We start from the raw sequence: 17,934 nt of genomic DNA on the forward strand, positions 1-17,934 counted from the left end.
GTGCACGCCTTTGGTGGCGTGGCGGGTAGGCGGCCTCTTGGTTTTTTCCCCTTAACGGAGGAGACGCCGGGAGACTGCTGGAATTTTCTCTGAATACAGACAAGGACTTGGAGCAAAATGGGACTTGTGGGCTTGAATCAAATGGACTTAAATGAACTTGAACCATAACTTGAATAAAGAGGAAGGATATGAACTTGAAAGACAACGAAGAACTTGATTGAACTCATTTTTGGATTCGGACTTGAACTCATGCGAAGGACTTGACTTGAACAATTTGAGCAAGGACATAAAACTTGTACTCGAACAAGAGTAGAGGACTTATGAACATGGATAGAATTCATCTTGAACTCAAATGGACTCTAATCAAATGACATTAAGCTTATGATGAATTTGAACATAAAATGGATTCAAATGCAACAAATATTTGAGCAAAAGGAGACCTACATGAACTCAAATGAAAAAAAAAAAGAAGAACAAGAACCTGAACTTGAATCAAGTAAGCTAAAGTGCAAGGAATTCTAATTTGGGCAATTTGAGTATAAACAAATACTTTCAGTTTGACTCAGGAGACTCAAACAAATGTAGAAGACTTTGATTTGGACTTGATCTAAACTTGAAGGAATGATGACTAGAGATTGTAATTTGGGATGATCCCAAAGAACTCAAACAATTTCAACAAGGGACCGTGCTTTAAGTGAATGAACATACAATCAAATGCAATTCAATAGCAAGCCACAATATTTGATCAATCATACACAAACATAAAAGACCCATTGTCTACTAGTAGTAGAAGACATGTAAAAGACCCGCTACATGTTCAAGATGTCATCCACAAGCAAACCTGAAGGAGTTCTAAATATGCTTACAGTCAGTAGCATAGAGTTTCCTACAAATGAACATAGTGATGTGTATGATGAATGTGAACATTCACAAATGAACGAAGAGGAGTCCTCATTCATATAGAAGCCCACTTATGGGTAATGACGATTAATGTGCAGTGGATGCTAAATCATCCATGCAGTCAATAACCACTCAGCATCAGTCAAATACATCAGTCTTCTACAAGCAAGAATAAAAGATCTGCAGTGCATACAATCTCTCTACTGACATAGATGTATGTACAACGTGCCACCCCTGTGTAGATACATAAAGACTACAGTAAATGCAGTATCCTGTAATCAACTTCAGTCTAAAGATGAATACATCTACCTCGACCAGTAATAGACATATTGTAAAGACCAAAATCACAGCAGAATGCATAAATAATACAAGCTCCTACGAGCTTCTACAACCTAAGGCAGGAGATTAGTTAGTGCACTACGATCCACCTGTAGAAAGCGACGAGTAGTGCACGACAATCCACCTGTATGAAGCAGTGAATAACTCTATTTAGAAGCTGCTATGCCACGCCATCGGATCTGTAACACTCATACAAGCAGACAGAAGGCGTCCACAAATTATAACGCCACGCAACCGGGTCTGCAACACTCATACAAGCAGACAGAAGGCATCCACAAATTATAATGCCACGCCACCGAACCCGCAATCTCCGTGCAAGCGGACAGAATGTGTTTACAAATACTTTCAAAATATCCCCGCACGTGCACTATAATTTGTATACACATAGGTACACTAAAGGGGAAAATACAATCTCAACCCGCATGGGCCCCGATGAGCGTGTTAATGGTACACACGTGACATCTAGGAATGCTGCGCGGGTTATTAAATATGAACCCAATCCTTCTAAACAAGTAGGAGTGGACAAGGTTCAATTGTAAAATGCCCCCAAATACCGCATGGGCCCAGCGAGCGTGTTATTGGTACACACGTGACGTCACAATATTTAAATTTGAAATTCAACCCATCAATCACTTAAAGCGAAATCCATCCACCCTCCGAAACAGTTTGTCGGGACGGACAAATTAAAGTTTACTACAACTCACAAAGAGCCAAATGCCTAGTCTAAAATATCACTAGGATCCATTCTCAAACAATCTCTTGCCAGTAAGGATGTGGTACGTGTCCTATAATCGGCAGTTTCGCCGCCAAATGGCACTACAGGTAAACGGTTATGACCCGGGGCCCTCTAAACCGAGTGGATTTTACCGCCAAATGGCACCACAGATATCGGTTATGGCCAGAGCCATTACGCTCCTTAGTGGCGTTAAATTCTTGAGATATGAATCAATAGGATATGATTGATAGGGCACAAAGCCCTCTGTTAGCTAAGGTGGATTCAAATTTGTCCCCTTAGACAAATACCCACCCTAGGTCTACAAGGTACCCTTGGACGAAGCAACCCATGGCTGCCGACAAGGATCCTTCTATCAGGTTAGGTCGACTACCTCCTCTGACTAAGTAGACCAGGGACCATACGGAACCATGCATGGGATCTTGATCGGGTCTATCATCCATTCCCCCACCATCCGCTTTAAGTATAGGATGGTAAAATTTCTATTTTAAATATCAAAACTTCTCAAATATCTCAATTCTTCAACATCCAAACTTTCCAAACCTTTTCCAAATATCCAAATTCAAACCCAATTTCCAAATCCAATTTATGCTGCTACTATAGTCAGATAACACGTATGTTCTACGTATCTGATTGACGACTAGCCTTAATCGAAAGTTCTCTCTCGTGATCGGGAGGGGTAATTAACTATAGGGGCTTGCGCCTATAGGAAACTATAACTCAGATCATAAAGTCCTCACAAAATGAGGGCGAAATATCTAGGTAGTGTCTTATCTACAAACCCATCTGCTTTCCAAAATTTACCCCGGAACTTAGTTCGTTAAAACTCCCTCATTGAATAAAAAGAAAAGCGCAGCAAGTGGAGGCCGGGGCCGAATTTTCGGAGCCCACATGGGTATGTAACATTTTATTTCAAATTTTAGCAAAGCTTTGTACTTTATTTTGAAGTATATTATGTATGCTTCCAAACACGAGATTGTAAGGTATAATACTTGGCTGGAATGTTTTGTGTTGGGATAGTTCGAATAGATTAATTTTCTACTCACTTAATCCTATTAAATATAGTTCAGGATAGGTGTTAGTCAGAAAGGTATATGTTCGAATTTGCCTTCTTTGTTATACCTCGGGCTGACTGAAGATTATCAAAATAGGGTGTGACACTAGGTCTTGTGTGTCAGACCAACTTTGGCTATAACATATCTCACTCATTCACTACTCCACATTACATACCTTTTTTCACATCCCCTGCCCCTGCCTGGCTTTTTAGTAACAAATTCTCCCTAACTTAATTGTCCATAGTTGGTGTTTGTACATCCCAAATCGAAATCCACAACCCCAAGTCATAACTGTGGTTAATTTTTGTGATCAAGGTTTATAAAAGATTAGTATCAACCATTTATGAATCTTTATAGTACAAATATATTAGATATATAATTATGCATCACAACAAAGTTTGAGATGTGTCCTAATGCAATATAATAAAGTGGTGGTTTATGCCTCTAAGCAACTCAAGATGCATGAGAAGAACAATGCTACATAAATTGGAGCTAACTACAATTATTTTTCAATTGAAGATCTAAAAAAATTATCTTTGCGCAATTTATTATGAGATTTTCAATTATTATAAATTCTATAACTTAGAAGTATACTTCACCCAAAAAGAGTTGAACTTAAGGCAGAGGCAATGGCTTGAGTTAATGAAAGATTATGATTTATGGATTCAATCCCACCGAGGAAAGTCTAATGTGGTTGTAAATATTTTGAGTAGAAAATCTTCAACTTATTTAGCTTGAATGTCCACTCAAGAGCAACATTATTTGAGATGGCACGACTTTAGCCTTAGATAACATCTTTTGTGTCACGACCTAGCTCGAAGACTCTAAATAACAAGGCGAGGATAGACAACCGAATGGGTGAAACATTTCATTAAATAACATAAGCAAATTAACATACAACTTCTCCAAAATTTTAAAGAGCCACTATTATAAAATTATGATAAACTATTGATATCACTTAACTAAAATCACTACATCAATCATATATTACCTATTTGTATTTGTGTTCCATCTTTTGTAGATGTATTCCTCTTCTCTTTCAGTCATTTCTATTTTTTAGAGACTTACCTGAAATTATTAGTTTAATGGGTTGAGTTTACAATATAAACTCAGTGGGTAACCTTTCTATATGTATAACAATTAAACATGTACAAAATAAAATGTATATTCTTTTTCTCATTTCATATACAATATTAAAACTTATATAAACAGTCATATAACATTTAGTATATGCATCTCATTTTCCATTTCATTTATTCATTCATTTATACATTTCATTAACATTTTATATACAATGCATTTCATAAAATTTAGCATCTATTCATTTTCCAATTCAATTTATATAGGAGCATCGTCTAAATGTACCAAAGGTACAACTATTTTCATTTCCTTTTTCACTTCAATTTAACGTGTAAGAGTACATTGCTTCTCCAGTCAGTACCATAAGGGGGTGAACTCCTCTAATTTACATGCATATCTCTTTTCCCTTTTTCATTTGTTCATATATATTTTTATTTATAATATCGGCCATATCATTTCTTTCCTCGCTCTTTACTTCACTTTCTATTTTCTTTAAATATGCATTTATATTTGTAATATCATGTATTTGATATTCATTCTTCTATCATGTTCATTAATGTAAAAATTCATCATCACACATGCATTTGAATCATCTCACATAATAATGTCAAGATATAAGTAAAATAACTATTTAAACATTATGATAAAAAATACTTGAGTTCGCAAGTAACCATAGGGTAATACTTGAGGTCGCAAGCAAACCTAATCGAAATTGATGAGAAAACAACACAAAATCTGCTGTTTACAGAAGATGGCAGCCACCAAACATAGGAAAAACAAGGAAATCCATAGGAGAAATCAAGATAGAACTTATCTAAAACTAGTAGCCAAAAGAAAACAACAAAAGATACAATGTTCTTCAATCTGAGAGGAAGAACAACTCTCCACAATTCTCTAGCAAACCCTAGAGCCCAAGCACAAGACAAGATCTCTAAATCTCATTCAAATTCAAGATACCCCTAATTCCCTCCTAAGCACCTAATTAACTCCAAAGGAGAAATACAAAATTCCTAAACAGCCCTCACATTCAAAATTTCCCTCCAAAAAATGTGTTTAACCCATGCATGGGCCCACAAGGGCTTCCACCTCCCCCTGGTTCCGCCCTGCCCCTGGGCCACCTGGTGTAGAACCAGATCGGTCTAGGTTGAACCGGTCCAACCGGCCCCCCCTGGGCCGGCGTAACATTACTCCCCTTGCAAATTTTTACCTTGTCCTCAAGGAGAAAGAAGGGAATTGATATTTCATTCTTTCAAATGGCTCCCACATCGCATCAAACTCGGGGAGACCTTTCCATCATATCAGCACTTCTGTCTCCCTTTTTATCTGATCTGACACCTCGTAGCTCCAGTGGTTCTAATATCATTTTTAAATCCTTAGTCAGTGTCTCTAGTAACTCCGTACTAACTGCATGCTCCCCTATAGCTCTCCTCAGCTGAGACACATGGAAAACTAGGTGTATGATAGCTGATGGGGGAAGCTTCAGTCGGTACGCCACTGCCCCGATCTTGTCCAAAACTTCATAGGGGCCGATATACCTTGGTGCCAATTTATCATTCCTCCTCGCCACTGTCCTTTGACTGTAGGGTCGTAATTTTAGGAATACCTTCTCCCCCACTTCAAACTGCATGTCCCTCCTACGTGAGTCCGCCTGATTCTTCATGATTTGTTGTGCCCTCAATAGATGTTTCTTTAACTCCTCCAGCACCTTGTCCCTTTCTTCCAGGTAATGCTCCACTAAAGAAACCGGTGTACTTCCTCTCTCATAGTGCAATACGTGTGGGGGGTCCCTTCCATATAGTACTCTAAATGATGTCTTAAGAAGATGAAGTATGCATATTTTCTAAGTCTGTCAACCACCACCATGATGATCGTGAATCCTTCTAATCTTAGTAAGTCGTCGATGAAATCCATGAACACTTCCTCCCAAACTCTATTTGGAAGTGTTAATGGTTGTAGTAGTCCTCATGGAGCCATGACCATGTATTTGTTTCTCTGGCACACTTCAAACCTCGCCACCATCTTCTCAACATCTTTATGCATCCCTTTCCAGTATAGCTCAGCTGCTAGCCTCCTGTATGTCTTTTGAATTCCAGAATGGCCTTCAACTACGTTGTCATGGAACTTCTGCAACAAGTTGAGAATATGTATGGAAGTTCGTGGCATCACAAACCTCCCTTGATACAATAGTAAATTTATCAATGCAGTAACAAGGATGGCTACTCTTGTCTGTCCTCAGATCTTTCCTGATCTTTCTCAATTCTTCATCTTCCATGCTTTCTTCCTTATTGGCCCCCAGTTGACCATCAAGGGTACAAACACAACTAATTCCTGGAGCTCCCCCACACATCTGGATAAAGCGTAAGCTGCTTTATTTTCCAAACCTGGCCTGTACTGAATCTCGAAATCATAGCCCAATAATTTGGATAGCCATCGCTGATGCTTCTCAGTTACCATCCTTTGCTCCAAGAGGTATTGTAAGCTCCTCTGATCAGACCAGACGATGAAGTGTCGCCTCATAAGATAGGGGCGCCGCTTCTGAATAGTAAAGACAATAGCCATCAACTCCCTCTCGTACACTGACTCAGTCTTGCCCTGGTTGATAGCACTTGACTGAAGTATGCTATAGTCCTATGGTTTTGCATCAACACTGCCCCCAACCCATATCCTGATGCATCAGTATCTACTACAAAGACCTGCTAAAGTCTGGAAGAGCTAGAACAGGAACAGTGGTCATGGCTTTCTTTAACCTCTCGAAGGCCTGGGTCATTTCCTCTCCCTAGAAAAAGTTGTCTTTCTTCAGCTGCTCAATCAAAGGCGATGCAATGGTACTGTACCGCTTCACAAACCTCCTGTAATAACCAAACAATCCTAGGAAACCCCTCAACTCCCATATGTTCCGAGGCAGTGGCCATTTCTGCATTGCCTCAATTTTGGTCTGGTCCGCCGCCACTCATTAGGATACCACATGTCCCAAGTACTTCACACTGGATTGAGCAAAGCTGCATTTCTTTAGGTTGGCTCTCAGCCGATGCTCCTGAAGTACTTCTAAGACCACCCTCAAGTATTCAAAATGCTCCTCCACAGTCTTGTTGTACACCAGAATGTCATGAAAAAAGAGCATGACAAACTTCTTGATATGCTGCTTGAATATCCTATTCATCAAAGATTGAAAAGTAGGAGCATTAGTCAATCCAAAGGGCATTTCCAGAAACTCATAATGCCCTTCATGTGTTCTGAAGGCAGTCTTTGGAACATCTTCCTCCCTCATTCTGATATGGTGGTATCCGGATTTTAAGTCCAACTTGGAAAACACCACTGCCCCATATAGCTCATCCAATAGCTCATCAATCACCGGAATTGGGAATTTATCTGGTAAAATGCCCTTATTCAAAGCCCTGTAATCCACACAAAATCTCCAACTCCCATCATTCTTCTTAACTAGGAGGACTGGACTAGAAAAAGGGCTAACACTTGGTCTGATGATCCCCGCCTCCAGCATTTTTCAGATCAAATTCTCAATCTCATCTTTCTGAATCTGTGGGTAACGATAAGAGCGGACGCTAATCGGCGTCTCCCCTTCCTTCTAGGTAATGGCGTGCTCTAACTCCCTCTAAGGTGGCAAATGCTATGGAGGTTGGAAAACCTCGCTGAACTGGTGTATTAGCGGCTGCACTTAAGAGGGAATATTGCCTTCATCCTCTAGTTTGGGTGAATGATCCTGATTAGGGATTTGAGAGAAAGTGAGAAACCTCAGCCTTGGTCAACTCAGTATCATCCTAAATCATCCTCCTTCCCCCCATCACCAGTTTCATCCTCAATGTACCCTAATTGATCTTGGTCTCCCCTAATGTTTGCAACCACTTCATCCCTAGGATGACAACATTACTCCCTAATTCCAAGGGAAGGAAGTCCTCCCTCACCTGGATCCTCTGAATCTTCAGCACTGTCCCTCTACAAACTCCTCTACCCATTTCCACCTTTCCCATGCCCATCATCACCCCATAGTCTCCTATATCCACTAACTCCATCCCAAGCAACTCAACGATCTGGGTGGTAATGAAATTGTGGGTTGCCCCACTATTTATCAACACCACCACCTCACGGTCAGCTATCTCTCCTTTCACTTTCATAGTGTGACTCGGAGTGAATCCCACTACAGAGTTTAGAGAAACTTTTGCCACATCCAGATGCAACTTCTCCTCCTCCACTTCAGACCTGCTCCCACCTCCCTCCTCATCTTCCTCGTCTTCACAGAAAAGAAGAACCTGAAGAGTTCGGTCCTTACACATATGCCTCGGCGTGTACTTCTCATCACATCTGAAGCATAACCCCTTTGCCCTCTTTTCATGCATCTTCTTCTCCATCAGCTTTTTGAACTGTCCCCTGTTTCCCCCTCCTCCAGTTTTCTCCTTTGGCACTTCCTTCAGACTCCTTGGTGCTGCCCATTTTGAAGGTAAGAAGGTGATAGTCATTATGTGTGATCCCTCTGAATAGTTTCCTTGATCCTCTCTTTCTGATTTCTTCTGATCTTCCACCAACTGCGCCAGCTCCATAGCCTTCCCTAGGTTCCTCGGCTTCAGCACTCTGATTGTTGTTCGTATCTTCGGTTTAAGCCCCTTCATGAAGTTCCCTTCCAGGGCTGACTCCGAAATACGATCCAATATGCTAGCCAAGTACTCAAACCTGTCACGGTAATCTGCCACAGTCCCCTCCTAAGTCAAGGCAAAGAATTGCTCATAAAAATCTCCTCCCCCATCGGCTCGGAAACACTCTAATAAGCAATCTTTGAACCCTCTCCAACTCCGGATGGGCTCCCTCCTGTCATGCCACTGATAACATGTCAAAGGTTTTCCTTCCAAACACAATCTTGTCGCTGTCAGCTTCTCTTTCTCCGTCAACCCATTGACAGCAAAGTAGCGCTCCACCTTGATCCAGCCATGGTCGCCTCACCTTAAAAGATGAGCATCTTCAGCTTTCTCACCTGAGGATCTCCCCCGTTTCCCCTGAATCCTCCATTACCTCCCATTCCTCAAAAAAGGAGGTGCTCCCCAACTGTCACGATCTTCCCTTCGACGATTATTCTCGAACCCTTCATCGTATTCCCCTCTTCTCCCTTCAAAATCAGCACCTCGGAGATGAAATTCTTCCCTTCTTCCGACGAAATCAGCACCCGTTCGGTCATTTTCCAAACTCATCTCCTCTCTAGAAAGTGGCTCTAGAGGTGGCATGTCGTCCTCTCTCTCAATGATCTCCACTTTCGAATTTTTCCTCCCCCTAAACGGGTTCGGATTCCCTCCTACGCTATGGCCTCCGGTGGTCTCTCTTGCTTCTGATGTAGTAGGATTGGTCTTCATCTCCAATAATTTCTTCAACATCTCTTCCATCACCGTGAATTTCCCTTCTATCCTTTCATTGTTGGAGGTGATTTGATTTTGAAAATAAAAGAATTTTCTCTCCAAATTTGATTTTAATTGACCGATCTCTTCTTCCAAGACTTTTACCTTCCTCCCAGCCATCTCTCTTCCCAAGAATCACAATAGATTTTCTTCCGGATGTCACAAATCCGCTGAAATTTCAGAATTTCAGCCGCCGATGGTCCCAAATCGATGCTCTGATACCAATTTGATAAGAAATACTTGAGTTCTCAAGTAACCCTAGGGTAATACTTGAGTTCGCAAGAAAACCTAATCCAAATTGATGAGAAAACAGCACAAAATCTGCTGTTTACTATGTTTTTCAATCCATAGGAGAATCAAGATAGAACTTATCTTCCACTAGTAGCCAAAAGAAAACAACAAAAGATAATATGTTTTTCAATCCGAGAGGAAGAACAACTCTACACAATTCTCTAGAAAACCCTAGAGCCCAAGCACAAGACAAGATCTCCAAATCTCATTCAAATTCAAGATACCCCCTAATTCCCCCCTAAGCACCTAATTAACTCCAAAGGAGAAATACAAAATTCCTAAATAACCCTCACATTCAAAATTTCCCTCCAAACAATGTGTTTAACCAATGCATGGGCCCACAAGGGCTTCCGCCTCCCCCTGGTTCCGCCTGGTTCTGCCCGCCCCTGGGCCGCCTAGTGTAGAACCGGACCGGTCCAGGACCGGTCCAGCCGGCACCTCCTGGGCCAGGAGGGGCCGGCGTAACACATTACCTTTAGAATTTAAATAGAAATTCAACAATAAAATATCTATACACAATTTTAATTACCCACTTTGAATGTGGCTTCAACACCTTTTAAACCTTCAACTCTAGAGACAATCTTCCTTACTACAATATAAATCCACATACAACATATTATTACCATCTTTCAATCTTTCACAATTCCCATATAAATTCTTACCTCCAATCTCCTTGTCGAGATTTGCTATTTACTTTAGTTGTCTCATTTGTATTTAGGTTAACTAATTCTCCACTGTTCCAAAATAATTTTAATTTACTTTTGATAAACAGTCTACAAATTAAATGTCACAATTCAATGTCATAATAAATATGATTTGACTAACAGCTTTAAAGTGATATTGAAAGCTTCCAACTTTCCAAAATTTTCATCTACTTCTTATGAATTAATTAAAACCTATAATTAAAAATATGAAGTAAAATCATACTTGTTCCTCGCTGTAGAAAATGGTGCTCTCTTCTTCTTCTTTTCCAAAAAACTCTCCCTTTCCTTCAATTTCGCTTTCTATATCTTCCTTTGCCTTCATTTAAAATATCCCTCATTGTTTAGATGAAGAAATATGGAAAGATTTACACATAAAAATAGAAATTTTAAAAACCTTCGCTCACTTTCCTCTCAGCCGCCTCTCACAATAGTTGTTTTCCAATTTTTTGTTTATATAGCGATAAGGAATGAAGACGAGGAAGTTATACTTAAAAGGAGTCATTTACTTCCATCTTCATACATGATCCTTCACTCAAAACTGCGAATCGAGCCGCTTATACTTGCCTGCGATCTTGATTGGCCCGCTCCAGTCGCGCCTGTCTCTGCTCAATTCCGCCTCTATTTATTCGCATTTTAATTATTAGGGCTGGCCCGTTCAATTGAGCCGACCAATTAAACCGGTTCTTACACTTTGTGATAATTCCATCATAAATGTCATGACTAGTCAACCAATAATGGTACATAAGATTCATGCTGCTCAAATGTATGATGTTGAATTGATGAAGATTAGAGAGCAAGTCCAAAATGGATTGAAACTTGAGTTCATTATTAATCAAATATGTATGTCGAAATTTAATGGTTGACTATGTATTCCAAATAATTAGGACTTCAAAAGAAGATTCTCAAAAAAATTCATGCCGCTCCATATTTTATTTATCCACGGAGTACTAAAACGAATCAAAATCTCAACAAGCTTTATTGGTGGTTCGGCATAAACAATGATATTACAAATTTTTTTTAGTTAAGAACTTAACTTGTTAGATGGTTTAGCCTGAGCATCAAATAGCTCATGAGTTATTACAACCTTTTTCCTATTTCAAAATGGAAGTAGAACAAGATTGTAATGGCTTTAATAATTGGCTTACCTAAATCTAAACAACAACAACAACAACAAGCCTTTATCCAACTATGTGGGGTCGGCTACATGAATCCCTTTTCTCCATTATGTCCTATTAAAAGTTAAATTCTCATTTAAATCTAATAAAGAAATGTCATTTCTAATATTTTCTAACCAAGTCTTTTTGGGTCTACCTCTACCTTTCTTAACATAAGTCAAATCTAATACATTTACTTACCTAACCGGGTCATCAGAAGGCCGTCGATTTATATGACCAAACAATCTACGTAGAAACTCTCTAATCTTATCTTCCACTGAGGTTACTCCAACCTTTTTCATGTATATGCTCATTTTGCATTATGTCTCTAAGACTAAAGCTATTCATACCTGAGCATCCTCATCTCTTCAACACTTAACTTAATATTAGGCATCTCCTTTAATGGCCAACATTCTGCACCTTAAAGCATTTCAGGTTTAACCACCATCATATAGAATTTACCCTTAAGTTTGAGGGGGACTTTTCTATCAAACAACAAGCCCAATGAACTCCTCCAATTCAACCATCCAACATGAATTCCACTAATAATATTCCCATCTATTTCACCATCACTCTAAACAATAGACCCAAGATATCTAAACTGAGTACTCTTATTAATGACTTAATCATGACAGTACCCCAAATATAAACAAGGTTATCAAATAATTAGTGGCTAACAAACTTATAAAGACCTTTCATTTTTAATCAATCAAGCAAAACAATATTCTATGGAGAAGTTAGCAAGAATTTACATGGATAATATTATTCAATTACATGGGATATAATCATTTCCATTTTCAATCGATATGAAAGATTTACTTCAATAAAAGACAATGTAAAATACTTTGGGTACTAAATTAGACCTAGCATTGTGTTTCATCATTAGACAAATAGTTAATAACATAATTTAGAAGATTTATCAATAGTTGTATTTTTTACTTCGGTGGTAGCTAAGAGGATTAGATTCTACTTGTCGAATTTGACAACAATAATAATTTTTAAGCTAGGATCAACAAGATTCCATATTAGGCTATATATGATAGGAAATGTAAATCTCATTTGTATTGGTTTGAGGATGGCGATTAAAACTCTTAAGGCCTCAACAAGTTGATTAGGATATCAAGAAAATTCATCTTATTTGAGAATGACTTCATTCACTTAAGAAGATTTGACAAAGAAATTTTGATTATAAAAAATAGAGGAATCGAGTTTGAGATTTGAAATCATATTTTCGAAAGGTTTTACCAATATGTAGAATTACTAAATTTAGCAAGAGTGAAAAACTTCAACCTCCTTTTATTGGTCCTTTTAAAATGATTGAAAAAATTGACAGTTTTTTGTTGATTCGGTAATAATCTAAAATTTTATTTATTTTTATTAAAAGCATTAATAATAAAAATTGGTTAATAAAATTATGGTTAATAAAATAATAGTGGCCTTGATCTACACCGAAATATGCTGACAAAGGATGTATCGACTAAGAGTAAGTTAGGTTTACATATAGACAGTGCTCCCGAGATGGATATATTAGTACATGGCAAAGTGTAAGTGAATATATGATAAAGTTTTATAGGGAAGATGAATATTATGTTTATGTCATTATATATCATTTTAATAATCAAGCAATATAGAAATGTTTAAGATAATAGCTGATATTCAAACAACAAACACATTTTATAATTTCATTGCAGTTTAAAATGATAACTACCATGCGCATATTGTTTTTTTAATTTGAATTGCTATTATTTAGAACTATGATTTACCAAGTTATGTTAATAACTCGTCATTATATTTGATTAATAATTTCAATAAAACATTTTGAGAATTAAATGACAAAGAGAAGAGAATCTATGTATTATAGATGTTGTGCGATAAAAGAATGATACCTATGTTATACGGATGGTTGACAAAGAATAGTAGATTTGTTGTACTTTTATTTAAAATGAACTTTATGTGATAGTGTTTCTTTTGGTGTATTAATCCACTATATTAGATTAATGTTTATAAAAATTTTGTTTAATATTGATTTTGAACATAGAATTTTTAATTTTAAAAAAACCCTCCGACAATCTATTCCTATCTTTTTACTCAAAGCTCCAAGGCCAGGTCATGATAGATTGGCTCTTCCATTGAGGCTCGCAAGAAAACATAATATTTTTTTTCATCTGTTTCGTATGCACCTACATACATCATGATTCTTATAAAATTTGGTTCGTGCTTTTGTTCATTCAAGCAAATCTGAGTTGTAGAGAATATTTTGAAACATAAGGTTCTACAACTTCATCATTGATCTAATCCATTAGTTAGGGTGTTTGGAAGAAATACTTAGAACAAGAAGCAAGATGGGAGATAGAAAGAGATGACTGTGAAGTACATGTAACGATTTCAAAATTAAACAATCAATATGGAGGAAAAATTAATTAATGCGGTATAATTATAATGCAATCTTCATAAAATAATTATCTGAATGGGTAATGGAGTAATTTATATGAATTATCTTTGACTATTAGTTTTTCAATGCCTATTAGTGTTATCGATTGAGAGTTTGATTCATGTAGGACCATCAAGTTGATTTCAACTTGGTTTGATTTGGTTAAATCTCAAATAAATTAATGTTTTATATTGCTCTCTTTGAGATACGAAACCTTTATTCATTAGAGGATAATCATACCCTTCTTCATGTGGGGTCTCATCATTGATGCTTGTGATATGATTCTTAGATATTTTTGTCGATTGCTCAACCAGTCTAGCATTTTCAAATTCAATAATTATCATACATGCTTTAGTAAATTTCATCTAATGTTCGCAATGAATAAAGAGTGATGCAGATAGCTTTGTCAGGATATATTATTACACAAATCCAAAAATATTCAAATGATCCCTATGATAGCAAGATTTAATGTCAAACTTTGATGTTGAGGTGGTTTTGAAATGTCAATATTGTAATGATGTTAGACGTCAATGTTGAGATGACATCAAGCATTGTTGTGAAACCAAAGTCGTGACTCACCAATTAGAAATTAAAATGAGAATATTCAATGAATAGAGCATTGAGTGCGAGCAATTGATTTAGTCTTATGGATAGGAAATAAGAAGTTTAGTTTTTTTTATATTTTTAATAAATTAAAGTTTTAAATAAAACAAATTATTTTTTAAAAAAATTCATAAAATATTTAAGACACTAGTGTCGGACACTTATGTCCAATTTGTATTTAATATTTTTTTAATCGGACACATTTCGGCATGTCCAACACGTGCTAAAGGTGTGTCGGATGCGTGTCATATCAAATCGTGTCAGACACTATATGCCTCTTTGAGGAGAAATATCGGTGCATCATAGAAGAGGGGTACATGATTTCCACACTATTATAACAAGGAAAAAACAAAATGTTTAATCTACTTCAGATTAGAGCCCTAAGAATATTTTCTCCTTGCTTGCAAATTTGATTGGTGTTCAAACAGATATTGATCTATAAATATCAATGAGAAATGATAAAAAAAAGTCAGTCCAATTCCTTAGGGTAAATTACCAAAAAGCCATGAAAGAAAGTAGTTCGGCATGAGAAAAAAGAAACATCCAAACCTTCCAACAAATAACAAAAACTTTCACGCCAAATACCACAAGCCTGTGATCGAAATAAAGTAGCACTACATGCATAACACCGAAATTGAGAACACTTAAAAATAAATAAATAAAACTAAATAAAAACCACACAAGTCAAAAAATTAACATGTAAATATATATACTTGCACGGGTTGTAATCAATTCATTGAGAATTTGCTTAAACGTTGAGAATTAAAGATCATAGTTTTGTTGTAAATTATGGGATTTCTGTGGCAATTTCTAAATAATAAATATTTTGACTCTTTCAATACAGAACACAAAATAAAGAGCCAAAAAGAAAAGTTAGATAAAAAGACACCATTCCAACGGTATTTTAAATTTTACCTACAAATTAAAAAAATTATGAAAATATTATAGATTGTATACAAGTATTACAGCAAAATTTTTATTAAGAAAAACATAACAATAAATAAACAAGCATCTTTTCTTCTCGAAGCTACACCAAAATTCTTAGTAGCACACCTCAAAGAGTTCAAGCATGCTAGAACTCAAAATAAAATTGAACCAGAGTAAAAAGGGATGTGATTCCTCAAGTTACCTTATACTTCCATGTATTTGAAGACAAATCTATGGTTCCATTATCTAACCCTGCAATCTTGACACTTGTTAATCCAGCTCCAACCCATTCGTAGAAAGGTCCTGCATTCTTAGAGATAAAAAGGAAGAAAGAACATCTAAGAAATATTAGATAAAACAGGATCCATTCAAAGCTGAAATATTAGATAAAACAGGATCCACTCAAAGTTGTAAAGAAAATCTACAATCATTTTCCAATTTTTGTATTGTTTAAGCATTATTATCGAGATTTTAATCTGCAGAATCAACACCGTACAAAAAAACCTAGAAAAAGAGGTACCCTTAAATTTAAGCACTAAGCAGTGTTGACAGTTGTAGTAAGTGTTAAGAGGGTGGATAAATAGATACCTAAATTGACTCCTATATACTAGTGGATGGACATCCATCAATCCACAAGCTCGACCTAAAGTATTAGTGTTGACGAATATTTTCGCATTGACTCGACCCCGATCGAGCCCGACAAAGCTCGATCGCACTCGATCAACTAAATCGATCATCGTCGAGGCAAAATTAATCTGAATTAAGCCTCAATTTAATTAAATTAAACCCAATTTAATTTAATTAAAATCAAATCAAAACCAATCGAACCCCGTCGAGTGTCGTCGAGCACAATTCGACACAATTCGTCGCCGATTCAAGCTTAATTTCACAAAATGAACTTGATCGGACCCCACTCGGACCCAAACCGACCCAAATCAGTTTGAGTCGAGTCCAATTTGGGCTCAATTTCAGCCCCAATTGTTTGGATTGTGCTAAATCAAATACCTAAATCTTAAATTGAAATCAACGGCTCAGATTTCTTGTTGAATTCTGCCCTAAATCCCTGGTTTCACGCGTGAGAGGTATGGGATTGCTCCATTTGGGTGGTGGCTTTTTGCTGCTGCTCGTGCTCTCCAAGAGCACGCAAGGGAGAGGGGGAGCTCATTCGGCTCCCCTGGTTCGTCCACCCCGAGCGAGAGAGGAGTAAGAGTGTGAGAGGGAGAGCACGGGAGAGAGCCTTTCGGCTCTCTGTTTCTGCGTCCGTCCCAGCCCAAGCTGAGGAGAGGGAGGCGGAGCAAAGCCTCTTTCTTGCGTGCAACCCAGACAAGGGGAAGGGCCGGCCAAACCTCTTGGTTCTTGCATAATATTTTTTGGAGATGAAGCTAAGTGAAGCATAGATCTTGTCTTCTCTAACTGCTGCCATCTCCTTTCTTTGGGCTGAAAGAATGTTCCTCTCGCTGCCACCATTTCCTCCCTTCAACTGAGAAGTATAAACTTCCCTTTGCTGCTGTTGGTCCTCTGTCCTCCAAATTACAGAGAAAAGAGTTGCAGTAATCACCTCTTGTTGCAGCCAAAAAGAGGTGGAAGGCTTCTCCTTCCTTCCAAACCATCTCCGGTGACCTCCAAACACTGCAAACCGCTGTTTGGAACATTTGGACAGCAACCACGCAGCCTCCAAAGGCTTCCAAACAGTAAAAACTGCTGTTTGGAGCATTTGGACAGCAAATGACGACCTCCGGAAGCTCTCAAACAGTGAAATTTTCTGTTTGGAACGTTGGGACAGCAGTCTTCCTACTTGGGAAAGTCTTGGACAGCGACTTGGAGCCCTCAAAGAACCTGGGACAGCAACTTGGAGCCTTCAAAGGACGTTTGGAGCTTTCAAAGGAGCTTGGACAGCAGTTTGGAGTTTTCAAAGGAACTTGGACAGCGTTTGGAGCTTAGATTGGAGTGCTAGGACAACCCGGGTGAGGTAAAACACTAAAACTTAGTGAAACCTAGGGTCCCCCAAGGCCAATTGTTGTGTGGTTAACGCCCCCAAGCCCTAGGTCCTTTAGAAACTTAAATTTATGCTTCCCCGAAATCCTATGATCGCTGTCCTCTTTGTAAACTTGGGAAAATCCAGTGATTTTTGCCAAATTGCTCACATGTGAGAGCCAAAAGGGAATGGTGATGTGCGTAGGGTTGTTGGATTGGTATCCAACACTCTCAAAATGCATGTGATATCACTCATATTGTGTCCAATCCATCACCCACAATAATGCTCTAGGGTAGACGCTATCATTTAACCTCAAAGTCAATGATGATGCATAGGTTTGGATTGT

The 17,934-nt window shown here is 37.9% G+C and overlaps 1 protein-coding gene across 1 annotated transcript in view; it reads right to left on the reverse strand.

The window, feature by feature from the left end:
- The window catches only part of LOC114580437 (beta-galactosidase 10-like), a 19,633-nt gene extending 3,688 nt beyond the window's left edge, over nucleotides 1–15,945 (reverse strand). Inside the window, exon 1 of the mRNA XM_028697966.1 lies at nucleotides 15,816–15,945. The gene's annotated coding sequence lies outside the window, so the exon portion shown is untranslated. The remainder of the gene's footprint in view (nucleotides 1–15,815) is intronic.
- Nucleotides 15,946–17,934: the final 1,989 nt, after the last annotated feature.

The sequence above is a fragment of the Dendrobium catenatum genome, unplaced genomic scaffold (assembly GCF_001605985.2).
Source record: "Dendrobium catenatum unplaced genomic scaffold, ASM160598v2 fragScaff_scaffold_1022, whole genome shotgun sequence".
NCBI lineage: Eukaryota > Viridiplantae > Streptophyta > Magnoliopsida > Asparagales > Orchidaceae > Dendrobium > Dendrobium catenatum.